The following is a 15771-nucleotide window of genomic DNA, read 5'->3' as shown; positions in this document are numbered from 1 at the left end:
GCAGCTTCAATTCAACCATCACTCAGCACAGCACAATTTCAGCCAGAGACTCAGCTGGCTGTATTAGGGTAACTTGAGCTGCTCTAGATTGTAATCAAAGCAAAAATAATGAGTGCAGGACAAAGACCGGCACTATTGCTCTAGCTGACTTAACATTTCTCTCATTTGGTTTTTTTTGCTCTCTTTCTGTCTCTTTCTCCCTCTGATTCCAGAAAAAATACAAACAGCAGAACAGAAGGGGAAAAAATGAAAGAGGACTGAGCAAGCAAAGCTGTTAGCGAAAAAGTAAAACAGAAAGAGAGTAAGGGCTAAAAAGAGAAAGACAGAGTGGGGCAGCGGGCCTATACTAGCCTCCACAGCCAGGGACTTGCAAATTAACTAATCACCGGAGGGGATTATGCTCAACTCACTTAAACAACCAGTAAGTTAAACACACATGCTTCACATCCATCGTGGCATAAATGTGTGTGTGTGTTTGTGTGTGTCTATGTGTGCCCATGTGTCCTCATGGGTATGTGAGCATTTGTGACCTGCTGTCCGACTGACTGAGGCAAGCAGCAGGCCGTCAAAATAAGAAGGCATCTGTTCCAGCAAATTCTGGCAGAGGCAGAGACAGTTAGTGAGATAAAGTGGGAGGGAAGCCGAAGCTAGGGATGAGTGTACGGTGGTCTCCATTTGAGGTTTTCTGATTGTTTTTCTTTGCAATAATAAAGGGAAACTAAATGATATGTGACTGCAATTTGTAAAGAAAACATGGGTCTGCTGCAAATTAGGTATGCTGCAGTGCTTCCACCTCACTTCAATGTAAATATAAGTGGCTTTGGGTTGTGACAAGGAGACAGAAAAGGAAAACAGGCTAAGAAGGAGCATATAAATAAACACCGAAGCACTGGAATGGGTTTTCCTGTTTTTTGCTTTTTGTTTAGGTTCGTTTTTTTTATCTTTGCTACTCCAAATTCTGGAGGAATCACTGATTTTAATGATGTTTCAAACTCTCCTCTTTTCCCTTATACTGTTAGCTTCACCCAGAGGACTGCAAATTTAACTGAAAAACTAAAAAAAAAAAAAAAACAATTCAACCAACCAAAAATGTTGTCACCAAAGGCCAATCACACAGAAAAATCAATGTCATCTACCAATTCTGTCATCTGAGCTGCATCGTAGTATTTTTTTTAAAAAGCTGGCAAAACATCACAACTGAATTCTTCCACTCTCTCTATCCAGCCCTCTTGTCTTCTCTCACAGCTACTGCCTGTCAATACTGTAGTGCAGGCACAGAGGCAGCTGCACAACCAACATAAGAAATTCTGTAAATTTCACACTCTGCTGCCTGCCAAAAAACCCTGGGCCCAGATTCGGTGATTTAGCCTCTCGAGTCTTATTCCAAAGCCCCCCCCCACACACACACACACCTGCCACCAGCAGAGGACTCTATTCCTGCTGCATCCCTGTTTGGATGCAGCTCCCAGAAAACAACTTGGAGTCACCAGCTATGGGGTCATTTCAAACAGGTCAGAACAAACTCAGCTCTTTGGCACTCTGCATTCTGCATTAAGTTCAGCCAAGTAGGGCTGTAGTTAACCGAAGCAAATCTTGGTCAACTAAAATTGTACCTACTCTTCAACCAATTGTTTGTTTGCGCGGAAAAAAGAAAGTCTGCACATTATCTCTAGATTACTAAACTGGGCACAGTGCACTCTACCTGGTAGCCTCATTAGCCTAAATTAATTATAAATAAACATAAATAGTTTTTGTAGCGTATTAAATAATTTTTTACCTAATTATTTTATACTGAAATGATAACAACGGACTCAGAGCCAGCCACCATGCACCTGCCCATGTTCGTATGATCTCTGAAAATTGAACTATATGAACTAGGGATCCCAGCACAAAAATTTTGAGAAATATACACACAAAGCCTCAAGCTTTAAACAGAGAAGTTGACGGAGCATCAGAATGCAGTCAAGTTATCCTACCGTTTTTAGATGATATTCCATGTTGGTGGTTGAGCTATGATATGCAAACTGCTGTTTGCAAAGTTTACACTCCACTTTTTGGTCACTGGTTTTAACAAAATGCCACCACACCGACGACTTCTTTGATATGGTGTCAGTTAGTTTGGAGCTGACTCCGAGTAAACATTCAGTAAATGTTAAAATTAGTTAGACCTAGCAGTCTCCATTAGGTTGGGCAAGTTCAAAGTTTTGAAAACTTTTTCACAGGTAGTCTGTCCCTCCTGCTGCTGAAAATAACAGATTAAATTCTGGAAGGCGATTGATGTAGCATTTTTCTCCTTATGAAAGTAACACCAATGATCGCCCGACCAATGACAATTTGGTCGGACGAGAGCATATCAACCAATTGATCGGTCGAGTAGGAGACTACAGTCCTACAGAGAAGCAACGGTGAAACCAAGATATGACTAAAGATAAACAGAAGTTAAAAAAAAAAAAAAGGGGGGGGGGGGGCGCAATCAGAGCAACACTGAATCTAGGGCCATTTTGGGGAAGGTAAGTTTTATCATGACATGCTGTATGTATAGGCTCTTATACATACGATACATAATTGCACATGGCCCCATTTAAGGGACTCCAGTATTTTCATACATACTGTAGTAGATGCCTGATGGGCTGTCATTTGCTGACCTGTCAAGATACATTTTCTTCCTCTTTCTTTCTGTGTCTTTTGATGACATCTCTCTAACAGAGAAATGATGAAAATGTTTTTTGCCAAGACAAAAACAGCGCCTCCCCTTTAATTCTATCTGGCCAGCATTTACTTTGAGATGAGCTATAGGTTGCTGACACTATCAGGGGATTGTTATGCATTTTGATGCTGCAGTGCCTGAGGGAGGCAGAGGAAATGTATTGTTGGTAAACAGAGGTACTGAGTCAAGCAATTTATAGGTGCTTCTCTTTCCCATGTGAGAAAAAAAAAAAGAGTTAAGTGAATCACAAGCACTGTGGTGTGCAGAGTTTTCAGCTGCGGCCCCTCTGCATGCTTTTGTGAGGAGTGTTGACGGATGTTTGTGTTACATTCATAGAATGAATATTACCTCCATTCAATGTGATGAAAAATGCATAAAACAGCAATATAATTGTTTTGGGCTTTGATGCAATTACTTACTATTAAATGAGTAAAGAAAACAGGTAAGAAAATAATCAGTGTGTCATTGAGTGTGTGATGTGGGGAAAAAAAGTATAACAAGGAACACGGATGTTTGAGGGAGATGTGCATTTGTGTTTTTTTTTTTCTTATCCACCACTAATGGGAAGTAAAAACCAACTTTTTCCAACCAAGCTTCAAAATGATTTGCTTTTTTACAGTATAAGCATTTTCCTAGTGTACAATTTTCAAGCATGAGGAAACCACTAAACATGGTATGCCACAATCGAATTACTTCTCTATTTCCCCGTCATTGGGGAGTTAATAGCTGGTTACATGCTACAGTTACATGTTATATGACATATTAATTGGGCCACTTGCTGCATGACTGCAAATAAACACACCAGTGCTTTAAAACATGGAGAGTTGCCAAGCCACAGGTACAGCACTGTAAATTAAAGGTGAATTAAAATTTCACCTCAACCTAAAATACTTTTAAAGGCTCTAAAGGGCATTCTAAGATAAATCTGATCTGCTTTAAAATAATAAGGCATAATCTTTTATGGATATATACAAATATAAACGTAGGAAATATTTTTAAAATATCTATTACACACTATCTTGCCACTCTGAGTGACAAATTGGAAATGTTTTTGGTTGGTCACAGACCGTTCTGTTTTCATTTGGATGATGGCAGCATCTTGTAAGTGCAGCCAGTGGGCTTCAATCAGGAGCTGGATTTGTTTTGCAGCATCCCAGTAATTAACTGATTGATAATTTCTGGGTTGGTTCCCCTTAATTATGGGGCTGATTGTAAATGAACATGGTGATCCAGTGAATTGGAATCGACCTACACAAAGTGGGACACTTCTTCCAGATTCCTGCCATGTCTGGTCACCGCCCACACTCTGTTGTGGCCCCCCACATGACGTTGGAGTCCCCACCACCACCACCACCACACTAATATTATCCTCTCAGTGATACAGGGGAAGCTAGAATTGATTTCACCATCTACACTTTATGTATAATTATATACAGTTAAAGATTTTAAAAGACATTTTTTAAATTTTAATTTATGTATTTAGAAACATTGTCAGTATACCCTACAATATTTATATATCTAATATTTTGCAGACAGGCATTTTCATTTGAATAAAAGCACAGAGAATAAAAAACAAGAGTGAAAAAAAAACTATATTTTTAACCCAGTAAATCACTGTGTAGGTACAGCATGTGGTGGAGTGACACTGTTACAACAAGGGGAGCTTCCCTGCTGTCATGGACCGCTTTAACAAGACAACATGATGTTCTGTCTAACAGGTAAATGTGCACAGTAGTGTTTTCTGTTTTCCAACTTGTTTAGAGAGAGATTAATGTTTTGCAGGCTGACTGTAAAGATTCAGCCACAACCCTTAGGGCCTGTCTCACCTTTATGTGATTTGAAAGAAATACGTTTTCACATTTTTGTCTGTACTGCACTGGATGCATTTGCCAAAATGTTTTTGTTTTTTTTTGCCAACATTAAAATGTCAAATCACAAATCACAAGCAGCAAACAATTAGAAAGGAATGTTATATATAATTAATGTAATATTTTTATGTTTTAATATTTCAAATTTTCCCATTAGGATCCTGAAGTATAGTAAGAAAAAAATTCCTGGGGGTGTAACAATAATTGCTATACATTATAGATTATCTTGGCATGTTTAAGGAGTAAGAAGACTTCAAGTGATATACATTGTAAAAAATGATCTGAGGAGATGGCAGGTTCTATATGAGCCAGACAGATGACTGAAAAAGTTCAAGAGGCACTCAGCCATGTGGAGGAGTGCTCTGCAGCAGCTGCAATCAAGGCCTTTATGGTGGCCATTACTCCCAGCTGATGGGGAAAGCGGAACCTCCTCATTATGGCTGCCTACAGGGATCAAGGCCAGTAAAACCTCCACAACCTCTGAGCTACCCATGACCCCTTTGCTCACCTTCGAGTGACATCAAGACTACCATGACAGGGAGAAATGAGGGAGAAAAACAAAAACAAATATGGCATTCTCTACACTCTTCCCTGAGTGTTTCCTCTTATTTCCCATAAATGAGAACCAGTTCTAAGGAATCTGCGTTTGTAATAGCTGGTAAAAGAAATTTCAGCACTTGTGGTGCTTCTGAGGTATGGGGCTTCTTTTGTCTCAGGATTGCTCCTTGGCAAAGCACCAGTGAACTATGTTTTGCAGGATTTTCTTGTCTCTTCATTTCAACATCTCCTGGAAAGGTATGTGGAACATTTTTTGATAAACAGAACTGACGGGAAAAAAATAAAATTCAGACCAGGATAGTGTACAGTGAAGCATATGTCTGCAATTCAGTTTTAAGTCCGGATGAAGTCACAATGGAGATTGTTTATGGTATCATCAACACTGGAGCATGCTTTGGCAATGCTTGCACAATTGCAGAATGATCACATAATTTGTTTGCATGTGAAAGTGTTTCTCTATGTCTGAGCAGGGGGAAATTTTCCAAATGACTCATTGTTTACTGTCTGAAATAATGAATCCAGAACTAACTAAGATTTTAGGCAACCTATGCTTTATCTTTCAAAATGCAACGGTTGTGTTGAATGGAGCGAGAATGTCGCGGAAATAGCTTTTGCCTGACAGTGGCCCCAAATTCAGAAAATTTAAGAAATTTTAAGTTTAAAAGCTCTTTCACACAGCACAGCAGGGAAACCTTACTGTAAACCTGTATCTCCTTGAGCTGCTGCCTTAATCTAAAAAAGAAGAAAAAAAACAAAACTTCCACTGCCTCTCTATTCTATGGGAGACCAAGGAGCCATCCATCACTATTTTCCACAGTGCTTTACCGCCCAAACTGCTCTCTCAGCATAGAAATGAATACTGTGGGGCCGGGCAGAGGTTTCTGGCCTCTGAACAACTATACACAGTAAGGTAGACTAACATCTATTACCAAACTGTTCTCAGCTGAATGGAAGGAAAGTGCAGATATTGTTTTTATTTTAAAAAATGCATCAAGATTTATGTGGTATTTTTTCAACAAACTAAATATATAAACCATACAGTGAAAATAGTTGTTTTTGTATTGCATTGAATTTAATTTTTTTTTTTGTATAATGTGGTCATGTGAAATCAGGATGCATGAGGTCACATGAGGTCACATTTTCCAATGACTTAAAATACACTCTATACACCACTATACATGAATGCACAACTAACAGCCGTTGGAAATTATTCAAAAGGCTCCGTGTGAAACAAAATGGATGAGATTTGATTTGAATGATAAAAGAGTACAAATAAAATAAAACCAACAAACCCTCAAAAAAAAAAAAAAAAAAAAAAACCTTAATTTTGTATTCATAACATCAAATCCGACCAAACCCTCATAGGTTAAGTCTCGGTCAACATGCTCTCCTTTCAGTGTTAACAGAATCAACAGTAAATTATACATGAGAAGCAGTACTCTACCTAACCCATTAAAAATCGTCCTAACCTGCAGGTCAGGCAGTAGACAGCAATAACACAATCTACCCTCGCACCTTTCCTCCTCGCGTCAACTGAGACTATAAGGGCCTTGGCTGGGGGCATGACATGAACACATTCTGATACTGCAGCAGAACAAAAGTGGGGCCACTGAGCGTCCCTGTCAAGTGCCAGAGAATAGAAATACAGTCGTTGAATAGCCATGCAGCCAAATCCAGCACTACTGTGCCCTCAGACAATAGGTGCAGTGCTAATCCCCCTTCATGGGGTCTGCATCCCCTGGCATGCCCAGTAGTGAACCATGCTGAGATGCTGCTTTAGCGACTGACACCTTGACAAAGGCAGCGTCCCGAGCCACTGTTGGGCCTGTGTGCTCTGCACTGCTGTGCATGGAATCTGCATTGGGGGGAATAAAAGAGATGAGCAAAGCGTTAAACAATAAGCTGCCTGGGTGCTGAGACCCCCGTCAAGTAGCTCGGTGTGGCCACCCATCAAAACCCTTTAGCCCAACATTCAAGGCTGGCAGACAGTCCAGCCCACACCCACCCCCTCTGCCGTCCACCCCTATCAGTCTTGTGTCTGGGTTGGGCCTGGCTGGGCCTGCTCTTCTGTCCTCTGCTCTGCTCTGGTGAATCTGACAGCTGTTACCGGGGAAGGTTATTCACTCAGTGCATCTCTGAATACACACACACACACACACATACAATAACCCCATAGCCCCCGCCTGTCTAGCCAACCAGCTCTTACGCTCCACGACCAACAGACAAGGTGGAGAAAACGAGCTGACAGTGTCACTCGTCCGCCACCTACATTTCACGCTACATATATGCCTGAAGAGGGCTCTTTTTTTACCCCCAAATAACTGAACTGACTGAAATACAGTGACACTGTTTGTATTTTTTCTTTTACACGAACAGGGCAAGCTGGAAGAAAATAGGTCAAACACTATGCAGATGTGGTTCAACTGAAAATGGCGGCTTTGGTGGGCGTGTTCATCGGAATGGAGGGCTGCAGTAGCACTAAGTAGAGATGGGTGGCGCTCTTACTATACAGTATTTACAGTTCAGCGCATCATCACATAAAAATGTGCAGCCTCCTTGTGTTTCGTAAGACTGAAGGAGGTGTTAATTGCTTCATTCCTGAATCAACAGAAATACATTTTGTTGTTGAAATCACTTATCAGCCCTCATACAAACATCTGAAGTCATTAGAAAACAATCAATTTTTAAAAATTTTAGTCTTATTTATATAGTGAGTCAATTATTTGACCTCCGTCCCATTCTTTGTATCTGACCATGCCTCTAGACTCTGAACCTTGTTAGGGGAAGTTTGCTGGTGCCATTTAAATTAGATCCCTCTGTTTAAACCACACACGCATTCCTTTGCTAATTTATCATGACAAGACTAACCAGCTTGTTGCCATTATAAAGATGAAAACAATCAAGGTCAGTTTTCTGTGGCCTTCCCCCCTTTATTTCTTTTCAGTTTTATCTGCCATGCTGCAGAATTAATACTTCTAATTAAGATATTATGTTATTTTCTATCTGTATTCTAGCCTTGGATGGGTCTTGGTGTGTGATAACATTGCCGGAACTGTTTCTCTTGCAGTGCACTCGCAATGCCTGGTATTAAGTTTCTTGTTATTTACAGATAAGAGAGGAGAGTATTTATGGTATGGTACAGTAGTTGATCTTTCTGTGCTGTACTGATGTGGTGTACAGTTTGCTAATTGGAAAATAATGAGGGTAATACTGGCCTACCACTCATTAAAATTCATCAGTTAAGCCCTTTCTTCAGTATAGTATTGAGCGTGAGTGAAATGACATGGAGACAGAAGATATTAGAATATCATCTCATTATAATGACACACTTAATTATATGAAAAAAGCCAGTGTTGTTGAATATCTATATACTTAAAGAGCATGTAATAATTCCCTCAACTGAGCCATATTCCAGCTTCACCATGCTAGTTAAATATACATTGGTGGAAATCATTTTACTGTACCAGCAGTACACGCAATGCAATTCTGATAATGTGAGATACACTGCCTGTATATTTAATGTGTTCTTATGAAAAAGGCTGCTATGTACGACCTGAGGATCTGCATACTTAATGAGCATGTAATCATGCTTTCGACAGACCTATTTTGTGACTTGACAATGCACATTAAAAATAATCTAGTGAAACAGTGTTTATTCTATCTCAGACATACATTTTGTATAATATTATATAGAATATTTTATATATATATATATATATATATATATATATATATATATAGAGAGAGAGAGAGAGAGAGAGAGAGAGAGAGAGAGAGAGAGAATATATATATTATATATATTGTATAAAGGATGTAATGTGAGTAATGACAATACTCCATATGCATGTTTCTCTCACTCACAAAAGCCAATGCATGAAAATATTCACAGAGATTCAAGTATACATGTGTGAACATATTTCTGCACAATACATTATTTATATTTAAGGCATTTGTGTGCATTTGGAGCAGTAAATGGGTTTAGATTGAACAATGAATAATCAACATTCACAGCCATCACCATCCCAGTTAGCATCGTTGCTACCTTGCTCACCATCATATTCTCCATCACCAGTATTATCTTCCCAACTGATTATCTTCCAAACATCATTACCAATTTCAGTTTCTTCAGCTCAGTCAGCTGAGTGGGCAAACACAAACAAACAGTAAGAAGCCATCACATAATGCACGTACACACACAAGCAAGCTGACATCAAAACACATATAGCTTCTCTCTCAAGTGGCAGGGCCAGTCGCAAATTGTCCTCTCTGCCTCCATCCCTGACGGCAAAGCTATACTGTCAGTTTACCTTGCCCTAGGACATCCATGGGACAGCCTATCAGCCTTCTCCTCACTGCCAAAGTCATGTAGTCCTGTTTATCTCCTAATTGACTCTCAGAGGAAGGCAAAGATTGACAGTGCTGCTCCCACATCACTTAAGTCCTTTTAAGCCAAGCAAACCCTGCATGCCGTCACCTGTTAATAATACATCGTGGAAGACTTACTTTATTGATAAGCACTTCTTCACCTCGTCCTTTAGTCAAATACAGCCGAGAGGAGAGTCGTTAGAAGCCAATCTTGCGGAGGTAACTTTCTTGGTCACTTTTTTCCAGTTCTGCCTCACATCTATGATCAGAAGACTCAGAAGCGATTGAGTGTCGGAGGGGCTACAGGGAGCAACGTGTCCTGACAAACCGAAACAAGCCTGGGGTTACGTTTTTTTCGTACCCCCCCCCCCAAGTCGAGATCAAATGAAGAAGCGCTCATTTTGTCCAGTGTGGCAGCACAATTAGGGAAGGCCCCTGCTGCCAACAGTTGACAGAAGTGTTGAGATAACATATATTGTAGAGCGTATTTATTATGCATTGACGGCTGGGAAGACAGACTGGAGATGGCATAACAGCCCAAAACAGAAACGACAGGATTGATTGAGACTAATTGACAGCATGGGAAAGTAGAAAGGGGAAAAAAAAAATCTGGGTGACGTGTTTAATTTTTCCTTCCCTGCCACTTACTTGTCATCACCTGACAGGAAGCAACTTTCCTGTTTGTGCTACATGCTGTGCATTTGACACCTTTCAGAAAGCCCAGCCTGCCTGTCATGATGGCAGAGGATGGGGTAAAAGGACCTCGGGTGCAAGTGCGAGCCAAGCTGGCCCTTGTCCTCGTCTGTCGGAGATTATTTCGTGGGTCGCGACTAGCATGCTGGCGGTGTGTCACGCGCCACTTGCAGTGATGTCACGAAGGCCACCCTTGCAGAACTCTGGCCAGCTGGGTGCCATCACAGAGCCTCATCACGTCTCTACTAAGAAGCCAATGACTTTTTAAAACCCCGCAGGGGGAGAAATATCAATAGAGCTGCATACTTACATGATCAGCAAGGATATTGGAAAATAGTTACATTAAAGGATCTGCTCTGAAACAGGTAAACACATTACTCAAAGCTTCTGGATAAAACTCTTGGCTGTCAAGATGAGATGGAAAGAGGGAGAGCTGGCGTTTAATCCAGGTTTTAATGATTAAATAAGCTCTATACATGCACAAAAGTGAATTACCTCCCCTTTATCACTTGTTTGATATCCCTGTGCTCTTTGTCTTAGCTCCCAAGGGTCTTGGGTTGTTTTCCAAGTTTGCAGCAAGCTCACTTCTGTCCTGTGTTGTAATACATTCAGTACCCACTACAAGCACATCAAAGCCTCTTTCTCTTCCCTATGATACTTGTGCTTGTCAGTGAGTGACAAAAAAAGAGGGTATTTTTCATCCTGGAATTATTGTCGGGGCTGAGACGCTTTGTAGGTGCTGTCCTAACGTCTTGAGCCTGGTGAACATATAGCTCAGATCTTCAGCATGCCCCCCAATAATAGGAGTGATCTGCTGCACAAGAGAACTATCAAAACCTAGAGACATGACTGTCGGGGTGCCAAAAGGCTTTGGTTATTCTCTTAGCCAGCTTGTTTGAGCTGTGCTTTACTTCAAACATGCACAGAGACAGAGGACTCACCTGGGGAGAAGAAAGGTTGTCTTCAGCCAAGAGAATCTGATTTCCACCCTCTTGTACCCATCTCCTTGAGCCATCACTGATTGGGGATATCCTCCTTACTGCCCGAAGAACTCAGCTCATTATGCTCTAATGATCAGTCCGCTTTTTCAAAAAGTATCTTCTTTGATTACACGAGTATGGTCACAAACTTCTTTGCACAGAACACAGCTGAAGTACATAAGACTTACTGCTCACTTGTGGTAAAGAGCTCATTTCTCAGTGCGCAGGAGAGCAGGTATAAAGTAAAAGAACATTTTAACAAGACCTTCAAAGCAGCCCAAAGATTTCCTCTCCCGTGATGGTGGTAAAGTAAAATATGTAAAGGTAACCTGCTGTGGCATTGACTGCAACACACACTCATAGCTGAAGACGTTAGCCTGACCTTGTGCATCTTCTTCACTTAACTTCTGATGCTTTTCACTCTACTCGCGTACGTTGTTCAAATGCCACACTGAAAAATTTCTTGTAACACTTAAGTGTGTGTGTTTCAGTGTGTGTGAGTGTGTTGCAAGTGTGGAGGTGCGAGAGTCCGTTGGAAGGGGCGGGTATAATCTCGTTCTCCTTTTCAATCTGGTAATTAATTTGACAGCATGACAAATGGAAATGACACAAATATGCCGTATTACACGCTTCTATGTGGGATTCCACTCTGCAAAAAAGACATTAGAGAACAGCTACTCAAATGGAATCAAGCTGAGTTCAGTTTTGTCTGATATTTAGAGTTTTATGTGCATTTAAAAGAGCAACACATAACAAGAGACATTACAAATGAATGTGAGCCGTGTTTACTGACACATGTACAAACATACAGTAAAGACATACACAAAGATGATGTTCCTGTGTATTTGATAGCAGTCCTCTCTTTTACTTCTACACTATGGCTCTCCCACAGTCTGCCCCCTGTTACACATAACAGCACAGAGGAGTCGACTTGTCTAAGTAGGGCCTACTGTATATCACTGTGCTGTCTCTCCCCATATCTGTCCCTCCCTCCACTCTACTCTCCCTCCATTCCCACTGCCATTAATCTATCCCTCTATCTTGAATACATGATTTGGCTGAGAGCTGTGCACGTCTCTACACTGCTGCTTATTCCTGAGACTTGGTGCACTGCAAAACACATGCTCTGACTTAAAAACACACACACACATTATTGAAGACTTATCCAGTTATACACACATACACATACACACAAGAAACTCCAAAAGCATGGACTGACCTTTGGTGGCTTTCTGTCTAATAGCAGATATGATGTGTCTCACTGACATGCCATTTTGGGGCTCTGTAGCTGCTATGTCACCTGTATGGAGTGTCACAATAAGCAGACACGAAAACTCCAGTTAGCCAATTTAATTTAGATACGTGCAGCTTTACATTAAAATAATACTGCATCCAGCGACAGCATCTCCTGATAATGGAATGCATCAGACATTATCTTGAAACGATATTTTTTGAGAGCATTAGAAGAAAATAAATACACAAAATAATCCCTTCCTGGCAAAGCAACCAGGCGTGCTCCAGTTACTGATGTTTACACAGTACAAAATAATAACAATGCTAATGTCAATAGAAACACAATAATGTCCCAATCTGATTATGAAGCCGGTGTGTATATGGCGAGTAGAAAATTAAATTTGAAATTTGAGAAGTTGCCTCTGCCTGTAATGTATTACAGTGAGGGGGGGAATTTAATAAACCCGCCAAAAAATTTTAAACTGCATATTGGCCCGAGATAAGGTGGAGACTGTCCTTTTTTATAAAGTAATTATGAGATTTTATTCATTTCTGTCATTAGTCAAACTGACAGTTGGTCCCTGCAGGCTGTACCCATTCTCTTCTCCTGCTCACCTATCTAGGAAGGAACCCCATAATGAATGTTTACAACACGCAGGTAACAGAATAAATATTGGACTCATCAATTATGGAGACTGAGGGAACTGGCAATCAAATCCCATGGTTATTGTTACCGTTAGGGGCAACATGAGCCCTGACAGTGGCTGGTGGACACACATGACGCACAGTGCAAGTGCAGCCATGAACACACTCATATAAACACATGCACAGACACACTGAGACAGATATAGACACAAAAAACACACGCGGGCCCTCTCACCTTGTCATTTTGTGGAGCTGTCTCACCTACATGAGATAGGGCAGAAAAGGAGGTTGTTAACATTGTGTTGGGGGAAAACAGAGTGAACGGGAGAGAGATAATGGGAGAGAGAAAATAAGGGAAATGGTGAGAATAGACATTTAAATGATACTGTTATCATCAAGGGCAGTTGCTCTCAAAGCAAAGGTTGGTTAAAATTTATATGGTTTACATTTCCAAAAAGAGGTATAAATATTTATAACCTCCACTGTGCCAGGGTGAGCAGTGATTACTTACAAAATAAATAACAAACAAGGGGCTTTTGTTCCTTAGTCGATGGTGGGGCAGTGCTTTGCTGTAAAACTTATTTAATCAGCGAGCTGGAGAAAAATTGCTTGTGTCGCTATTGTTACTGACTCAGTAAGTGTGTGTGTTTTCTTTTGCTACATAATAGCCTTGAGACTTCATTTGTGTGGCGGTCAAAAGAACTGCATATCTAGGCATAGCGACTTGGACTCCCTCTCTCTAAGTTTGTGCTGATGTCTGCACCTATCGTGGCTTGACAGTACCCCTCTCCTGCTATTCCACATTTTGGACAGCAGGGCCCACGGCTCAGAGACGGTAAACTGACACCATCTCCCGATTTCCCAAAAACTCCCTCATTACGGCAAAGGATTGCTGATGGGGCTTTGAAACGAGTCATTTGTTCAGCCTAGGTGGGAAAACTTGTACGGTTGCTCCCCTGTCTTCCTTGTTTTTTCGCCTGGTCAATTAAAATGTTCCAGTGTGAGCAAGACCTGCAGGTGCTTACAGACTCTGATAACAATGCTATTTGTACTTTTTTGATTTGTTTTGTTTTTTTGCTCCCCAAACACAATGAACAAGTCTTGCAGATTGTATTTTGCAGGCTAAGTGTCCCCTAACATCTGTTTTGGTCTCTGAAGAAAGCTGAAGGGAGTTGTGAGCGGAGCAGGTGCTGGCTGTATTTAAACCATATCACAATGTTCCTCCACAGTTTGAGCCTTGATCAGACGGCTGCTATTATACTCAACACACAGCTGAATACAAGAGGGGGGTCATTAATATGTTATTACACACAACCAAGTTTTCTCTCACCTACACATACACAGACACCACTGACAGCACTGCAGCATATACTCAAACTCCCCCTCCCAGAGGGAACAAAACTATGTTTTTATGTTTAACACCTGTTACCTACTGTGCATGTATTGCATAGTCTGAATGGTACATGCAAACCAGAGGAGTGAAACTACACCATTGCTTCAGGTTAATGTCACGTAAAAAAGCATGGACGACAAAATTGTCATCCAAGTTTTTGAGAAAATGTTGGTCTGTTATAGTCAAATTTGTGAATTAACTGGAGGCACACTGTGGATGGCCATAATGACTCAATATTAAAATAGTGGTACAGCTGTGCCTCTGCCATTGAGTTTGCTAAGCTGCCAAGGGCTGTGAACACACAGTCTTGCACACACTTGCACACACGCATGCATAGCAAGCTAATAAATGTCCCTGACACACCCTCTGGCAGCAGCTCAACCCACGACAACCACATCCCCCTCGCCCACAACCAGTGTAACTCCTAATTTAGCTGGGTTTAACAGTGAAACAACTCCCCCCTATGCAGACTCCATTTCCAAGGCAAGAAGCAAGGAGCTGGGAAGAGACGGAGGATTGTCATACAGTAGGTTGGAGGATCTGGAAGTTGGATTAAACTCTGCACTTTTGGAGAACTCATTTGGCCTGGATCTACCGGGAGTGGGAAAGTGGCTGGAGGATGTCAGATGAAAAGACATGCACACAAAAACATGACAAAGTGGAGAGTAGAAACATGCAGTAGAGTGCATATATATCTACTTTGTACTTTGGTTCACCTGCCATAATGTTAGCCAAGTCAACTTTTATACATTTGGCTTTCTTCATTTTGACAACTCTGCAAAATGGAAAGAATTAATAGCACTGCACCGCTTATAAACATTAAGAGAAATTGGCAGTCTTTCAAGAAGTTAACTTCAATGCACAAGTAGCCAGATGGCTGATGTTAATCAAATTCGGAGCAGCAGTGGTGTAAAGCAGCTGCTCCTCCATTATTACCACTGCTGAGGTGCCCCTGAGCCAAGCACTAGTAGAGCTGCTCAGTGACTAGCAGGTACGTTAAGGTGGGTTCAGTTTGCCTGAAATAAGGTTGGTCGAATGACATGTCATCTTTCCACGTCTAACAGCAGAACTGTTTATACCTGTTCCAAATGTCCACATCAAAGGCAGGGCAAAGAGCCACCTGTCATAGCCTCCTCCTAGCTGTATCCCACTGCCTCCCCCTAATGTCAAAAACTATTTGATGTAAACCCAACGCATGGGTTTCTGACATCAGAAAGAGGGGCTCAGACACTGTTAAATGACACAATGACTATTTAGTTTTAAGCATACTGATGTGTAGGTGTTCCTGTGCATGAGTATGAGTCTTTAAAGCCATGCATCCACAATAAA

General features: G+C 41.1%; 1 long non-coding RNA gene across 2 annotated transcripts in view; it reads right to left on the bottom strand.

The window, feature by feature from the left end:
• Window positions 1–15771, bottom strand: part of LOC120790323 — a 107702-nt gene that overhangs the window by 41753 nt on the left and 50178 nt on the right. For both annotated transcript variants that reach the window (XR_005707528.1, XR_005707529.1), the window contains exons 2-3: window positions 13285–13310; window positions 12391–12471 (exon numbers count right to left, since the gene is read on the bottom strand). This is a non-coding gene — a long non-coding RNA (uncharacterized LOC120790323). The remainder of the gene's footprint in view (window positions 1–12390; window positions 12472–13284; window positions 13311–15771) is intronic.

This window comes from Xiphias gladius, chromosome 6 (genome assembly GCF_016859285.1).
Source record: "Xiphias gladius isolate SHS-SW01 ecotype Sanya breed wild chromosome 6, ASM1685928v1, whole genome shotgun sequence".
Lineage (NCBI taxonomy): Eukaryota > Metazoa > Chordata > Actinopteri > Istiophoriformes > Xiphiidae > Xiphias > Xiphias gladius.
Note: the sequence above shows the minus strand (reverse complement) of the source record. Positions and strands in the feature narration are given on the sequence as shown.